The following is a 15,385-nucleotide window of genomic DNA, read 5'->3' as shown; positions in this document are numbered from 1 at the left end:
GCCGCGATTGCCTTTTAAATTTTGTGCCGTTTCCGAGTCGCTAGTGGTAGGTGTATGATCATTAGAAGACTCCATATCTCTAGTGCGCTGTGGTCTCCGCCTGAAGAAAGGTTTTCTACCATCACATCTGGTGGTGTTCTCATTCCACCGGTAGACGTTATTGTGCTCATAGTCCATGTCCACCTTCTGTTTCTTTTCATTTTTAAATTTTATCAGGTCACGCTTATAAGTCTGTATCTGGGCATTGAGCTTTTCGTACCAATTGGTGGCCTCGTCTGCCTCTAAACTGGATTTATGCACTGTTTCCACCGCTGCTATTTTGTCTTTCAGCAGATTCATCTCTTTTGTGGATTGTTCTATGATAAGCAGCATTAAGTCCAGTGAGCATCGATTCATAATGCCAACCCATTTACGGCAGAACGACAGGTCATTACGCCCTATTATAGGTGAATTTCTCATGCGTAGGCCTCTCGGAATTTTTTTGGAGCGGTAATATTCACTTAGAGATAAGCAGTGATAATAATAATCGGTTTCTTTCAGTTTCCATTTCAACAAGTTACGGTATATCTGTTCACAGGATGAAGCTTCCTCTTGTTCATTAATGACTTCCTTGTACAGGATGCCTTCTGCCTCTACTTCTGAATATCCATGGGTATCACCCACTAGATAGACCATGTGCGTATAGCCAGTAGCTGCCTCATATGTCTGATGCTCCATTACTCTGTATAGAAGTTCAATATACCAGCAACTAGGTGACACCAAAGTGGAACTTAAAACTCAAATATCAAATGCTGTAAACACAGCATTACAACCAAGCAGCAGACATGGCTGCCTGGACAAACGCCTGGAAGCAGAAAATATACACTGACGTATAGAGATGCAAAATGTCAGGGGAGCCTTGACTAGAGCGACACACTTGTGCAGAAGGCATCCTGTACAAGGAAGTCATTAATGAACAAGAGGAAGCTTCATCCTGTGAATAGATATACCGTAACTTGTTGAAATGGAAACGGAAAGAAACCGATTATTATTATCACTGCTTACCTCTAAGTGAATATTACCGCTCCAAAAAAATTCCGAGAGGCCTACGCATGAGAAATTCACCTACAATAGGGCGTAATGACCCGTCGTTCTGCCGTAAATGGGTTGGCATTATGAATCGATGCTCACTGGACTTAATGCTGCTTATCATAGAACAATCCACAAAAGAGATGAATCTGTTGAAAGACAAATAGCAGCGGTGGAAACAGTGCATAAATCCAGTTAAGAGGCAGACGAGGCCACCAATTGGTACGAAAAGCTCAATGGCCAGATACAGACTTAAAAGCGTGACCTGATAAAATTTAAAAATGAAAAGAAACAGAAGGTGGACATGGACTATGAGCACAATAACGTCTACCGGTGGAATGAGAACACCACCAGACGTGATGGTAGAAAACCTTTCTTCAGGCGGAGACCACAGCGCACTAGAGATATGGAGTCTTCTAATGATCATACACCTACCACTAGCGACTCGGAAACGGCACAAAATTTACAAGGCAATCGCGGCCCTTTAGGGGTAGCCACACGAGCCCATCTACGCGACGATGGAGAGCCTATACCAGACGCGGACACCAGTGGCAAAGGCAAAAAGCGGGTAGGCAGACCACCAAAGAACCCGAAAACCAAATAGTAAATCTGTCGGATTATGATCTAAACGATGTTGAGAAAGCAGTTCTTGCAAAAGGACTATCGTTTGTACCAACGGGTAGGATCAATCCACTACGATGGAAAATTGAAAAGTTTAAACTATACCGACAATTAAAGCTTAAAGAATACTTTGCCAAAAATCAGCCAACCTCCACACCAGCTAGTATGTCTATCCCTGCACAGCTGCAGAAGATACAGCCTAGATCGACGTTTGAGCCTCAATCAACAAACGCATCGATTAGAACCTTTATGCGACTACTTGAGCAACATACCGACAATTTGGTCAATAAACCTGCTAAACGTCATTTCAACTTAACCAAAGCGGAGGCTCAAGCATTAGATCACTTAGCAGAGAACCGTGACTTGGTATTTTGCCCGGCGGACAAAGGTGGGGCGTTGGTCCTACAAAACCTGAGTGACTATAAAGCGGAGATCTACAATCAATTGAGTGATTTAGAGACCTATTGTCATCTCTCTAGAGACCCCACTGAGGTGTATACACAAGATTTAACAGATTATCTTGGTCATGCGGTGGAATGTGGTATAATTGATGACAAATTGTGTAAGGCATTGGTACCTGGGCATCCTGTGGTGCCACTTCTTTACACAACGCCTAAAATTCATAAATCTCTCGTTAGGCCACCTGGCCGACCTATAATTTCCGCCAGACAGTCCTTGTTCCAGCCAGTTTCATTATACCTAGATTCACTGTTTCAGCCAAGTATACAGAATCATCCAAGATATCTATTAGACACCAGTACTTTGCTCATGAAAATTAATGATTTACCAGTATTTACTGAATCTCTTTTATTATGCAGTGTGGATGTACAAAGTTTGTACACTATCATTCCGCATAGTATGGGTTTGGCAGCAGCCAAACGTTTCCTGAGTAATAGCACACTATACAAGGGTCCTCAACTGGACTTTTGCATAGGTTTATTGGAGATGACATTAACCAAAAAATTCTTTCTGTACGACGGGAAATTCTTCCTGCAATTGAGGGGCTGTGCGATGGGGTCTAGTGTGGCCCCATCGTACAGCAACATGTATATGTTTGAGGTCGAAGAGGATGTCTTCTTCAATGACCCTGCGATCAGAGGTAATATCGCATTATACCTCCGTTACATCGATGACCTGCTGATTTTCTGGAAAGGCACTGAAGAGGCATTCATAGCATTGATTGATAATCACAATAGCAAACAGCACCCAGTCAAGTTTACATATACTATCAGTGAGAAATCTATCAATTTTCTAGATGTAGAGATTAAACTTGACATGGGTAAGATCACTACCTCTTTATATACCAAACCTACAGACAGGAACAATCTTTTACACTACCAAAGTTGCCACCCAGCACCACTAAAACGGGGGCTCCCCTACTCGCAGCTACTGCGTATCAGACGGATCACGTCTGATCCAGTAGTGGCAGAGGCTCAAATGGATGCCATGGTAGGGAAATTTGCTGCAAGAGGGTACCATATGTGTGACTTACAAGCTGCTAAAGCTAAAGCCCTGTCAATTGACCGACAAAAGCTATTGGTCGACAGTAGGAAGAAAGATACTGGCACAATTTTGCCATGGGTTAACCAATATCATCCACAGAGCCATGGCATCCAGCAGACAGTAAAGAACTTGTGGCCTATAGTGCAGTCAGATGTAGACCTGAATCTAGGAGATACGAGAATTATGTGCTGCTATGCTAGAAACCGGAATCTACGAGATATACTTGTTAAAGCTGACATCACTAGCCCCAGAGATACTACCACTTTTTTGAGCACGAAGAAAGGGTGTATTAGGTGCACCTGTACCACTTGCCAGTACCTGGTAGCTGGGGATCAATTCCCGCACCCCCTCACGGGTAGGCCCATATTTATCAAACATCGATTAACATGCTCATCTAAATACGTGATCTACCAGTTGATGTGCCCCTGTGGGCTGTCATACGTAGGTAAGACCGAACGTATGTTTAAGGAGCGGATGGCAGCCCACAGGTCGGCCATCAAGGCAGCGATCAATACAGGGCAAAGCGACCAACCGGTCGCCAGACATTTTGTGGTAAGCAAGACTACAGGCTAAAATCTGCTTCAGTTAAATGTAGTATTGTTGTAGGATGATATGTATGCAATTGATGATGACGCATCAATTGATGACGTCATGCCGCATGCGCCGCCCGGCCGGGAACTCGTCCCGCCAACGGAGCTGATGGTAGTCACGGGTGTATGGAGGGGTATATAGGTAAGTGTGATTTCTGTTACTTGTTGATACCTGACGAAAGTGCCACAATAAATGGCACTGAAACGTTGTACCTTCTCTGTGCCGTAAGAGTGGTTATTCAAGACGCCAGGAGTGCTGCATATGTGTATACTGTGGATTAGATTGTACAGGCGGGCACCCGGCGCGGTATATCTGCATTAGGAGAGAGCCGGACACTGGGACTTGTTTTTATATATATATATATATATATATAATTTTTTTTTCTCTTGCGGGCCACACAAGACTTACAGGGATATTCAATTACCCGCACTGACTGTCGGGTGTAAAGTATCACCGGGGGGGGGGGGAAATATTAAATTATCCCCGATAAGTCGGCACGTAACGCGGCTTTACGGGGATTTGTTTCACCTGCCTCCGGCAGGTGAAGCGATAGTAGGATTTTAATACCTACCGGTAAATCCTTTTCTCTTAGTCCGTAGAGGATGCTGGGGACACTTCAAGAACCATGGGGTATAGACGGAATCCGCAGGAGACATGGGCACTTTAAGACTTTAAAAGGGGTGTGAACTGGCTCCTCCCTCTATGCCCCTCCTCCAGACTCCAGTTATAGGAACTGTGCCCAGTGAGATGGACATTTCGAGGAAGAAGGATTTATTTTGATTTAAACTAAGGTGAGATACATACCAGCTCACACCTCAAGCATGCCGTACAACATGGCATTCAACCCAACGCATGCAACGGCATGAATAACGACAGCAACAGGCTGACTATAAACGCAACACAACACGTGTGTAACCATAACCAATGACTGCAGATACAGTCCTCTACGGACTAAGAGAAAAGGATTTACCAGTAGGTATTAAAATCCTATTTTCTCCTACGTCCTAGAGGATGCTGGGGACACTTCAAGAACCATGGGGTTTATACCAAAGCTCAAGAATGGGCGGGAGAGTGCGGATGACTCAGCAGCACCGATTGACCAAACAAGAGGGCCTCCTTAGCCAGGGTATCAAACTTGTAAAACTTTGCAAAAGTGTTTGAACCCGACCAAGTAGCTGCTCGGCAAAGCTGTAATGCCGAGACCCCACCTTTCTGGTAGAATGGGCCTTCACTGATTTCAGTAACGGCAATCCAGCCGTAGAATGAGCTTGCTTAATCGTATTACAGATCCAGCGTGCAATAGTCTGCTTGGAAGCAGGAGCCCCAGTCTTGTTGGGATCATACAGGACAAACAGAGCCTCCGTTTTCCTAATCTGAGCCATTCTGGCTACATAAATTTTCAAAGCTCTGACCACATCTAGAGACTTCGATCCCGCTAAGGCGTCAGCAGCCACTGGCACCACAATAGGTTGGTTCATGTGAAACGATGACACCACTTTCGGCAGAAATTGCGGACGAGTTCTCAACTCCGCTCTATCTTCATGGAAGATCAAATAGGGGCTCTTGTGAGACAAAGCCTCCAATTCAGACACCCGCCTTGCTGAGGCCAAGGTCAACAGCATGATCACTTTCCAAGTGACGAATTTCAACTCTACCTTACATAAAGGTTCAAACCAATGAGATTGCAGGACCTGCAACACCATGTTAAGATCCAATGGTGCCACCGGGGGCACAAAGGGAGGTTGGATGTGCAGCACGCCTTTCACTGAACTTCCGGAAGGGAGGCCAATTCTTTTTGAAAGAAAATTGACAAGGCCGAAATTTGTACTTTAATTGAGCCTAACATTAGGCCCGCATCCACACCTGCTTGCAGAAAATGGAGAAAACGGCCCAGCTGAAAGTCTTCCATAGAAGCCTTCTTGGATTCACACCAAGACACATATTTTCTCCAAATACGGTGATAATGTTTCACCGTTACTTCTTTTCTAGCCTGAAGAAGTGTGGGAATGACTTTACTGGGAATACCCTTTCGGGCTAGGATCCGGCGTTCAACCTCCAAGCCGTCAAACACAGCCGCGGTAAGTCTTGGTACACGCACGGCCCCTGCTGTAACATCCTCTCGCAGAGGAAGAGGCAAGGGATCTCCTATGAGCAATTCCTGGAGATCTGGATACCAGGCCCTCCTTGGCCAGTCTGGAACAATGAGGATTGCATGAACCCTTGTTCTTCTTATGATCTTTATCACTTTTGGAATGAGTGGAATCGGAGGGAACACATATACCGACTGAAACACCCACGGTGTTACTAGGGCATCCACCGATATTGCTTGAGGGTCCCTCGACCTGGAACAATATCTCGGAAGTTTCTTGTTGATGCAAGACGCCATCATGTCTATTTGAGGAATTCCCCAATGACTTGTCACTTCTGCAAAGACCTCTTGATGAAGACCCCACTCTCCTGGATGGAGATCGTGTCTGCTGAGGAAGTCTGCTTCCCAGTTGTCCACACCAGTAATAAAGACCGCTGACAGAGCGCTTACATGTCTTTCCGCCCAGCTGAAAACTTTTGTGGCCTCTGCCATTGCCGCTCTGCTCTTCGTTCCGCCCTGGCGGTTCATGTACGCCACTGCTGTTATGTTGTCCAACTGAATCAAGACGGGCAGATCACGAAGAAGATGTTCTGCTTGTAGAAGGCCATTGTAAATGGCCCTTAATTCCAGAATGTTTATGTGTAGACAAGCTTCCTGGCTTGACCATTTTCCCTGGAAATTTTCCCCCTGTGTGACTGCACCCCAGCCTCGGAGACTTGCATTCGTGGTCACCAGGATCCCGTTCTGGATCCCGAACTTGCGTCCCTCTAGGAGGCGAGAACTGTGCAGTCACCACAGGAGTGAGATTCTGGTCTTGGAAGACAGGTGGATTGACACTCTCGCTGGCTTCAGAATTTGTTTGACCAGACTCTGAATTTCCAGAGCCTAGTCTTCTGGAATAAAAACTCTCTGAATTCTGTGTCCAGAATCATTCCCAAAAACGACAGTCGTTTCGTCGGACTCAACTGTGACTTTGGCAAGTTCAGGAGCCAACCATGTTGTTGCAGGACTGTCAGGGAAATCGTAATGCTCTGCAGTAATCGGCCCCTGGATCTCGCCTTTATCAGGAGATCGTCCAAGTACGGGATAATTGTGACTCCCTGCTTGCGCAGGAGAACCATCATTTCCACCATAACTTTGGTGAAAACCCTCGGAGCCGTGGATAGACCAAACATCAACGTCTGAAATTGGTAATGACAATCCTGAATCGCAAACCTCAGGTAAGCCTGATGCGGAGGATATATGGGGATGTGTAAGTAGGCATCATCTATGTCGACCGACACCATAAAATCCCCTTCCTCCAGACTGGAGATCACAGCTCGGAGGGATTCCATTTTGAATTTGAACTTTCTCAGATAGAAATTGAGGGATTTTAGGTTCAGAATTGGTCTGACCGAGCCGTCCGGCTTCGGGACCACGAAGAGGCTCGAATAAAAACCTTCTCCCTGTTGTGACGGGGGCACCTTGATAATGACTTGATTTTGACACAGCTTTTGTATCGCATCGCATACTACCTCCCTGTCCAGAAGAGAAGCTGGTAAGGCTGATTTGAAAAATCGCCGAGGGGGAACGTCTTGAAACTCCAGTTTGTACCCTTGGGACACTATTTCTAACACCCATGGGTCTAGGGCCAAACGAACCCAGAACTGACTGAAGAGTTGGAGACGTGCCCCCACCGGTGCGGACTCCCGCAGAGGAGTCCCAGCGTCATGCGGTGGATTTGGCAGAAGCCGGAGAGGACTTCTGCTCTTGGGTACCTGCCACAGCCGGTGACCCTTTTCCCTTTCCTCTTCCTCTAGAAGCAAGGAAGGAAGACCCTCATCCTTTTTTGTATTTATTGGGCCGAAAGGACTGCATCTGATAGTGGTGCGTTTTCTTTTGTTGTGCAGGAACATAAGGTAAAAATTATGACTTACCCGCGGTAGCCGTAGATACCAGGTCAGCGAGGCAGTCACCAAACAAGACACCACCTTTATACGGCAGAGACTCCATCGCCTTCTTAGAGTCAGCATCAGCATTCCATTGATGAATCCACAATGCTCTCCTAGCTGAGACTGCCATGGTATTGGCCCTTTATCCCAAAAGGCCAATGTCTCTCGCAGCTTCCTTTAAGTAGGCTGCAGCGTCCTTGATATAACCCAGTGTCAAAAGAATGCTATCCCTGTCCAGGGTATCTGTCTCAGATGACAAGTTATCTGCCCACTTTTCAATAGCGCTATTCACCCACGCCGAAGCAACGGCAGGTCTGAGCAGCGTACCTGTAGTGACATAAATGGATTTAAATGTATTTTCCTGCTTACTATCCGCAGGTTCCTTTAGGGCTGCTGTGTCAGGGGACGGAAGCGCCACATTTTTGGACAGTCGTGACAGAGCCTTGTCTACAGTGGGGGTTGACTCCCACTTTTCCCTATCCCCAGAGGGGAACGGATATGCCACCGGAATTCTCTTGGGAATCTGAAACTTCTTGTCAGGATTTTCCCAAACTTTTTCAAAAAGCGAGTTCAGTTCATGAGAGGGAGGAAACGTTACCTCAGGTTTCTTTCCTTTAAACATACAGACTCTTGTATCAGGAACAGCAGGATCCTCCGTGACATGTAACACATCTTTTATCGCCACAATCATGTACTGAATGCTCTTAGCCAGTTTAGGATTTAATCTGGCATCACTATAGTCGACACTGGAGTCAGAGTCCATGTCGGTATCTGTATCTGCTATCTGGGTAAATGAATGCTTTTGTGACCCCGAGGGGGTCTGGACCTGTGACAAAACATCCTCCACTGATTTTTTCCATGCCTGGTTCTGAGACTCAGATTTATCCAATCTCTTATTTAATAGAGCCACATTTGCATTCAAAGCACTCAAAACATTTACCCAATCAGGAGTCGGCGGTGCCGACATGGTCACTCCCACAGCCGTTTCTGTCCCTAATCCTGAGAAGAGCACTCAGCCTCAGACATGACGACACACGTGTACCAACACTTACAGACACACTGGGCATATAGGGGATAGACCCACAGTAAAGCCTGTCAGGGAAACACATAGGGAGTTTGCCAGCTCACAACCCAGCGCTTATCCCGGTTCTAAAAACTCTTATACAAAGCTTCAGACCTGTTAGCGCTTTTATAAATACATATATAGCACCAAAATAACTGTGCCCCCCCTTGCTTTGCACCCTGTTACTTGATACAGCAGTGTAGAGGAAGGACCAGCGTCTCTGCAGCTCTGTGAAGAGAAAATGGCGCTGAGTAGAGCTGTGAGGGCTAAGCCCCGCCCCCTTAATGGCGCACTTCAGCCCCGCTATTTTTTAAAATATTTATACTGGCAGGGGTTCGGATTTAGTGCCTTGGCGCTTAAAAACCACCTTGTCAGTCTTATATGAGGTTTTTCAATGCTGCCCAGGGCGCCCCCCCCGCGCCCTGCACCCTGTACTGCCGCTGTGTGTGGGAGCATGGCGCGCAGCGCAGCCGCTGTGCGGTACCGCAAAGCCGTCACTGAAGTCTTCTGATCTTCTTCTACTCACATGTCTTCTGACTTCTGGCTCTGCAAGGGGGGGGCCGGCGGGCTCTGGGAACGAGCATCTAGGCATATCTAGCGTTCAGACCCTCAGGAGCTAATGGTGTCCTGTAGCCAAAGAAGCAGCGCCTTGAAACTCACAGAGGTAGGTCTGCTTCTCTCCCCTCAATCCCTCAGTCCCACGAAGCAGGTAGCCTGTTGCCAGCAGGTCTCCCTGAAAATAATAAACCTAACAAAAGTATTTTTTCAGAGAAACTCAGGAGAGCTCCTCAGTGTGCATCCTGTCTCACTGGGCACAGATTCTAAACTGGAGTCTGGAGGAGGGGCATAGAGGGGGGAGCCAGTTCACACCCCTTTTAAAGTCTTAAAGTGCCCATGTCTCCTGCGGATCCCGTCTATACCCCATGGTTCTTGAAGTGTCCCCAGCATCCTCTAGGACGTAGGAGAAATCCCTGAAAGCTTCATTGGCGGTAATTGAATATCAGTGTTAGACCTTGATAATTCGGCCCAGTTGGGATTTTGAGTTTGACATGCCTGGCTTACATCTATGCATATGAATGTGCATATGCCCATTATGAATGTCTGTACGCTGTAATTCTTCCTGGTGCATCTTAAGACGCCTCCCCATTGGTCGCACCATCTAAATTTGTGCCAGCCCTACGGCAGGTTCAGTTTTTCCATTTGAGTATGGCTACCAGGGGCGGGACTATCATTGGTGCAGAAGGTGCATTGCACTGGGGCCTCTGAGGACTAAGCCAGCAATAAGTTATCCCCTGGCACCCCCAAGACAATTTGTTGAATGAATGGCCCAGTGCATAGAGCTTGGTGGGCCCCATTGTATGAGGGACCCTTACCTTAGGGAGGGGGCAGGGTTGACCTTGTTTGTGGAGGACTGATAGAGGAGTCCTGCCACCTATCAGTGCTGATCACAGCCTGCTTCTAAGTAACAGACAACTGTTTTCAGATTCACTGCTGTCTGTGAATTAAAGGCAGCTCACAACTGGTGTACCTGGCACTGTATGAGTCTGCCTGACCGAGTGCCAAACTGAGGAAAGCACAAAGGGCAGGGGTCCCTGTCACAGAGTAGAGGTCTCACTGTTCCTGTCCCCAACAAGGTACATACTCCCTGTTCTCTGCACCACGCAGAACATTGTGCTTCCCCATCACCGACTGCTTCCCCCAACCTTCAACTATCACCCTCTGCCTTCCCTTGCCTTCCATTGTCACCTGCTTCTCTTTGTCAACCTCTGCTCCCGCTGCCTTCCGCTGTCACCCTCTGCCTCCCCTTGCCTACCATTGTCCCTTTCTGCTTCTCTTTGTCAACCTCTGCTCCCCCTGCATTCTGCTGTCACCCTCTGCCTCCCCTTGCCTTCCATTGTCACTTTCTGCTTCTCTTTGTCAACCTCTGCATCCCCCTGCTTTACGCTGTCAACCTCTGCATCTCTCCGTCACCCACTGCTGTGTGTCATATTGTGAACTTGGTTTGGGGTGGAAGAGGGGGCCCAAATTATATTTTTGTACCTGGACCCGCTACTGATGGCCTCCAAAGTGAACGACTACGTGCCTGCAAATGCAAACACTTCAGTGAGTTGCCCGCAACACTTACATAATAACCATAAGACGGACAATCTCTGTGTGTCTACTTAGAAACCTCCCAGCACTTTCTAAGACATTTCTGATACAATGCATCTCAATCACCACAGTGCCTCTGTGTGTGCACTGTTTTTTTTTTTTTTTTGTAAATACGGTTTATTGAATTTTTTTTGTCAATGTACAATAGACAATGAACAGTTGGATGGGGGCAAGGGAAGACAGAAGGTAAAAAGGGGGAGGAGGGAGTACAGCAAAGCATACATATGTTATCAAACATGCGGATTATCAGGGATCCCAAATATCAGAGCAAAGAATATCAGAGTAGTTGCGTCAGAAACCGTATGTCAAAGGAGGGGGGCATTTACAGTACGCCAACCATGGAGACCAGATATCAGTAAAGGCTAACGCATTGCTTTCAACCACACTGGAGAGGAATTCCATATGGTAAGTATCCCAGACGGCAGCAACCACAGCCGCGATGGAGGGAATTGAGTGCGATTTCCAATGGAAAGCAATTTTATATTTCAGTGCGGTTGTGATATGCCAGATGAGCTTTTGTAAAGGTTTAGATGTCCCAGGGATGGGCCGAGGAAAAAGAAAGAAAGAAGGGGAAAAGGGCATATCCACTCCAGTGATTCGCAAAACCAATCTCCGGATGGCCCTCCAAATCGAAACCATCCTGGGACAATCCCAAAATATATGGAGCAGGGTACCTCTCAGCCCGCAACCCCTCCAACACATATCCGAAGCGGAAGGGAATATTCTACTTAATCATGTCGGAACTAAGTACCATCGGACATATAGTTGAAATTAATTCTCCCTATGTCTATTGGAGGTCGCAGAGGAAACTAAATTCTGCCTAATCTGTTCCCAGGTGTCCACACCCATGTGGTCTTGCATGTCAGTTTCCCAAGCCGTCTCGTGTGGGGCCAATGTGGGTAGATTACGAGTAATCATGAGGCAATATATTGTTGACAAAAGGCCCTTAGAGGGAGAACGAAGGAAGCATAGTGATTCCATAGGGGATCTGGTCAAAGAACTATGCGATTGAAGAAAAGCTAAGTGAAAGCTACGTAATTGCAGCTACTGGAAAACATTGTGGTGGGAGTCCATATCGACTCTGCAAATCTGAAAAAGGCGGAAAAGAACATAATAATGCTATATCATTGATAAACAGAAGGTCGTGAGCTAACCAATGCTGAAAGGTATGTGCATCCCTACCTCCGGCGAACAGTGGATTATCCCATAGGGGAGAAAGAGCAGGAGGGGAGGACAATAAAGAAAAGATCTTAGTAAACCTGTCCCAGAGCGAGATGGTGAATGCTATGGATGGGAAATCAGTATACTCAGGGGGCCTATGAGAGCGGGGGATCCAAAGAAGGGTGGAGATGGAATGCACATGAACAAGTTCGGATTCCAATTGAACCCATTTATGGGAAGATATGTACGAATGCCAGAAAACAGCCTGGGAAAGATGGGCCGCATAATAATACAATTTAATATTGGGCACCCCAAGTCCACCTTCTCTGGTCCCATTATATAGAGTTTTGAGTCGAACACGAGGTCTTTTGCCCGACCATAAAAAGCGTGAGAATATCTTCTGCAAATTTAAAAACACATGTGAGGGGATCCACACTGGGAGCGCTTGAAAGAGGTACAATAGGCAAGGCAGGACATTCATTTTCAGGGCGTTGGCGTGACCCGACCATGAAATGAATTGACCAGATCACTTTAGGAGATCACTAGTGACACTATGAATTAACCCAGGATAATTAGCCACATACAGCTGAAAATATTGTCTGGTTAGATATATGCCTAATTATTTCAAGCGGGATTTTTTCTAGTCAAATTTGAAGTTACTGGCTAAGGAAACTTTTAACGGGGCTTGCAGGTGAACGTCCAAAACCTCTGTCTTAGCAGCGTTGATCTTAAAATTAGAAATGACACCAAACTCCTGTATAATTTTAAAAAGATTTGGGAGAGAGATAAAAGGGTTTGAAAGGGTAAGTAAAATATCATCAGCATATAGAGAGATCTTAAACTGAGAAGAGCCTATTTTGATCCCCGAGATATCCGGGCAGTTGCGGATACTAGAGGCCAGGGGTTCTATCATCAGGGCAAAAATTAAGGGTGACAAAGGACAACCCTGTCTCGTGCCATTTGTAATCGAGAATGGAGGGGACAGTAGGCCATTCACTAAAACACAAGCTGACGGGGAAGCATAAAGAGATTTTACTCCAGTGAGAAAACGACCCGAAAGACAAAAGCGTCGAAGGGTGCAATCCATATATAGCCCAGATATGTGGTTGAACGCTTTTTCAGCGTCCAACCCCATCACCAAGGAGGAGATTTTAGATGAGTCAACAAAGTGTAGAGTAGCAATCGCCCGTCTAATGTTATCAAAGGCCTGTCTGCCAGGGATAAAGCCGACCTGGTCCGGGTGAACCAGGGAGGAGATCATCCCAGATAGACGGTTTTCCAGTATTTTCGCAAACAGTTTCAGATCAGAATTCAACAACGATATTGGGCGATAGCTACCACACTCCATGAGGTGGCGTCCAGATTTAGGTATGACAACTATTTCAGCTCTAGTAGTGGAGCCATCATGGGTGTGCCAGCTAAAATCGCATTGAACAATACTGTCAGGGCTGGGATCAGAATTCTACTACATTTTTTATAATATAGAGCTGGTAAACCGTCTGGGCCCGGAGCTGAGGCATTCCTCAATGATTTGATTGTAAGATCAATTTCTTCAGCAGTGATTTCTGTATTGAGCGAACTCATCTGTTGTTTGGAGAGAACCGGGAGAGGGCAAGAAGAAAGGAAGTTGTCAATACGCTCCTGCAGATTAATGGCATCATCCGGAGTAGGCAGGTTATACAGTGAGTTGTAATATTCCTTGAAAAAGTGTGCTATTTTCTGAGGGTCATAAATCAGCTTGTGATGTTGGTCCCTTAGCGAAAAGATCCTGTTCCTCTGTTTACAAGCGCGCAAGCGGTAAGCTAAGAGGGAGTCAGCTTTGTCACCCTTAGAGTAGAACCTATGTTGTAACCACCGCATGGTCTTAGCGGCTTTAGCAGCTAAGATTTGGTATAATTGGCCTTTGAGAGCCAGAAGTTTGCTATATAAGGAGCGTCTGGGCGTCTGCTGATGCCGAATCATCAGCTCTTTGATTTGATGCTCAAGGTCCGCAACTGAACGCCGATCCTGTAATTTTTGGGCTTTAGCTAAGGAAATAAAATTACCCCGAATGGAGGCCTTATGTGCCTCCCAAACTGTAGCCAGTGATATATCGTCCGTGGAATTCAAGGAAAAAAATTCCTCCAGGACCCCATCAGTCTGAGTAATATAGTCCTTTTTCAGAAGGAGAGTAGAGTTCAATCTCCAACGGAAAATTGTGGGAGGTGTAGGAGTAGAAGAAACCATCAGAGAAACTGCTAAATGATCTGACCACACCACTGGGGAGACCGAAGCCTTAATCAAGCCCTGTACTGCGGAAGAGTCCACTAAAAAAGATCAAGTCTAGAGTGAAGGTCATGGGGAATAGAGTAGTGAGTGTATGTACGTTCACAAGGGTACAATACCCTCCAAGCATCGTAATAACCAGAGGACGTTATGTAGTCTGCTAACCGTCTGGATTCCCTAACTGTCGAAGGACTAGGGACACGAGATTGAGTACAGTCCCATATTAGATTAGGTACGGCATTGAAATCCCCACCAATTATCACCCGGCCTTTTATTAGTTTATCAAGTTGAGAGCGAAAATCGCAGTGAAAGGCACCCTGCTCCATATTAGGGGAGTAAATTGAAGCGTCAGTTAAAAAAGAGTTCCCCAGCTGTAAGACAACAATATTAAAGCGGCCCTTGGGATCAGAAAAAGAGTTCTCAACAGCGTAATGAAGTGAAGCATGTAGCAAAATGGCAGTACCCTTACGTTTTTTCGGAGTTGTAGAGTAGAAGGCCTGAGGGTAAGCTCTCGAAGCCAAGGAGGGATGTACAGTTTTAAAATGTGTTTCTTGTAAAATAATTATGTCAGCTTTCTGCTTTTTAAAAAATTGGATAGCCATGGTTCGCTTATGGGGGGAGTTTAGTCCGTTGACATTCAACATTAAAATATTAAGAGTCATGGAGAATTCCAGTAGAGGACCCGGCTCAAGGGAGATCTGACTATCCAGATTACAGTGCAAAGCTGAGTAGGGGGGATATGAGTAGGACAGGTGAAGTTAGGGGTAAAAAACGAGGGGAACGGAGGCCGAGTGGCCAACCTAGTAACTAGAAAAGGTTGCAGTCCTAAGGACACGACATACAACATCGTCATAGGATCCCAACCGTATGGGGGGGATCCAGATGTTGTGGGGGTGAGGCCGAAAGGAGAACAGAGGTATGCCAACTGTTTGTTAACCAAAA

This window comes from Pseudophryne corroboree, chromosome 3 (genome assembly GCF_028390025.1).
Source record: "Pseudophryne corroboree isolate aPseCor3 chromosome 3, aPseCor3.hap2, whole genome shotgun sequence".
NCBI classification, from domain to species: domain Eukaryota; kingdom Metazoa; phylum Chordata; class Amphibia; order Anura; family Myobatrachidae; genus Pseudophryne; species Pseudophryne corroboree.
This window is presented reverse-complemented; position numbering follows the sequence as displayed.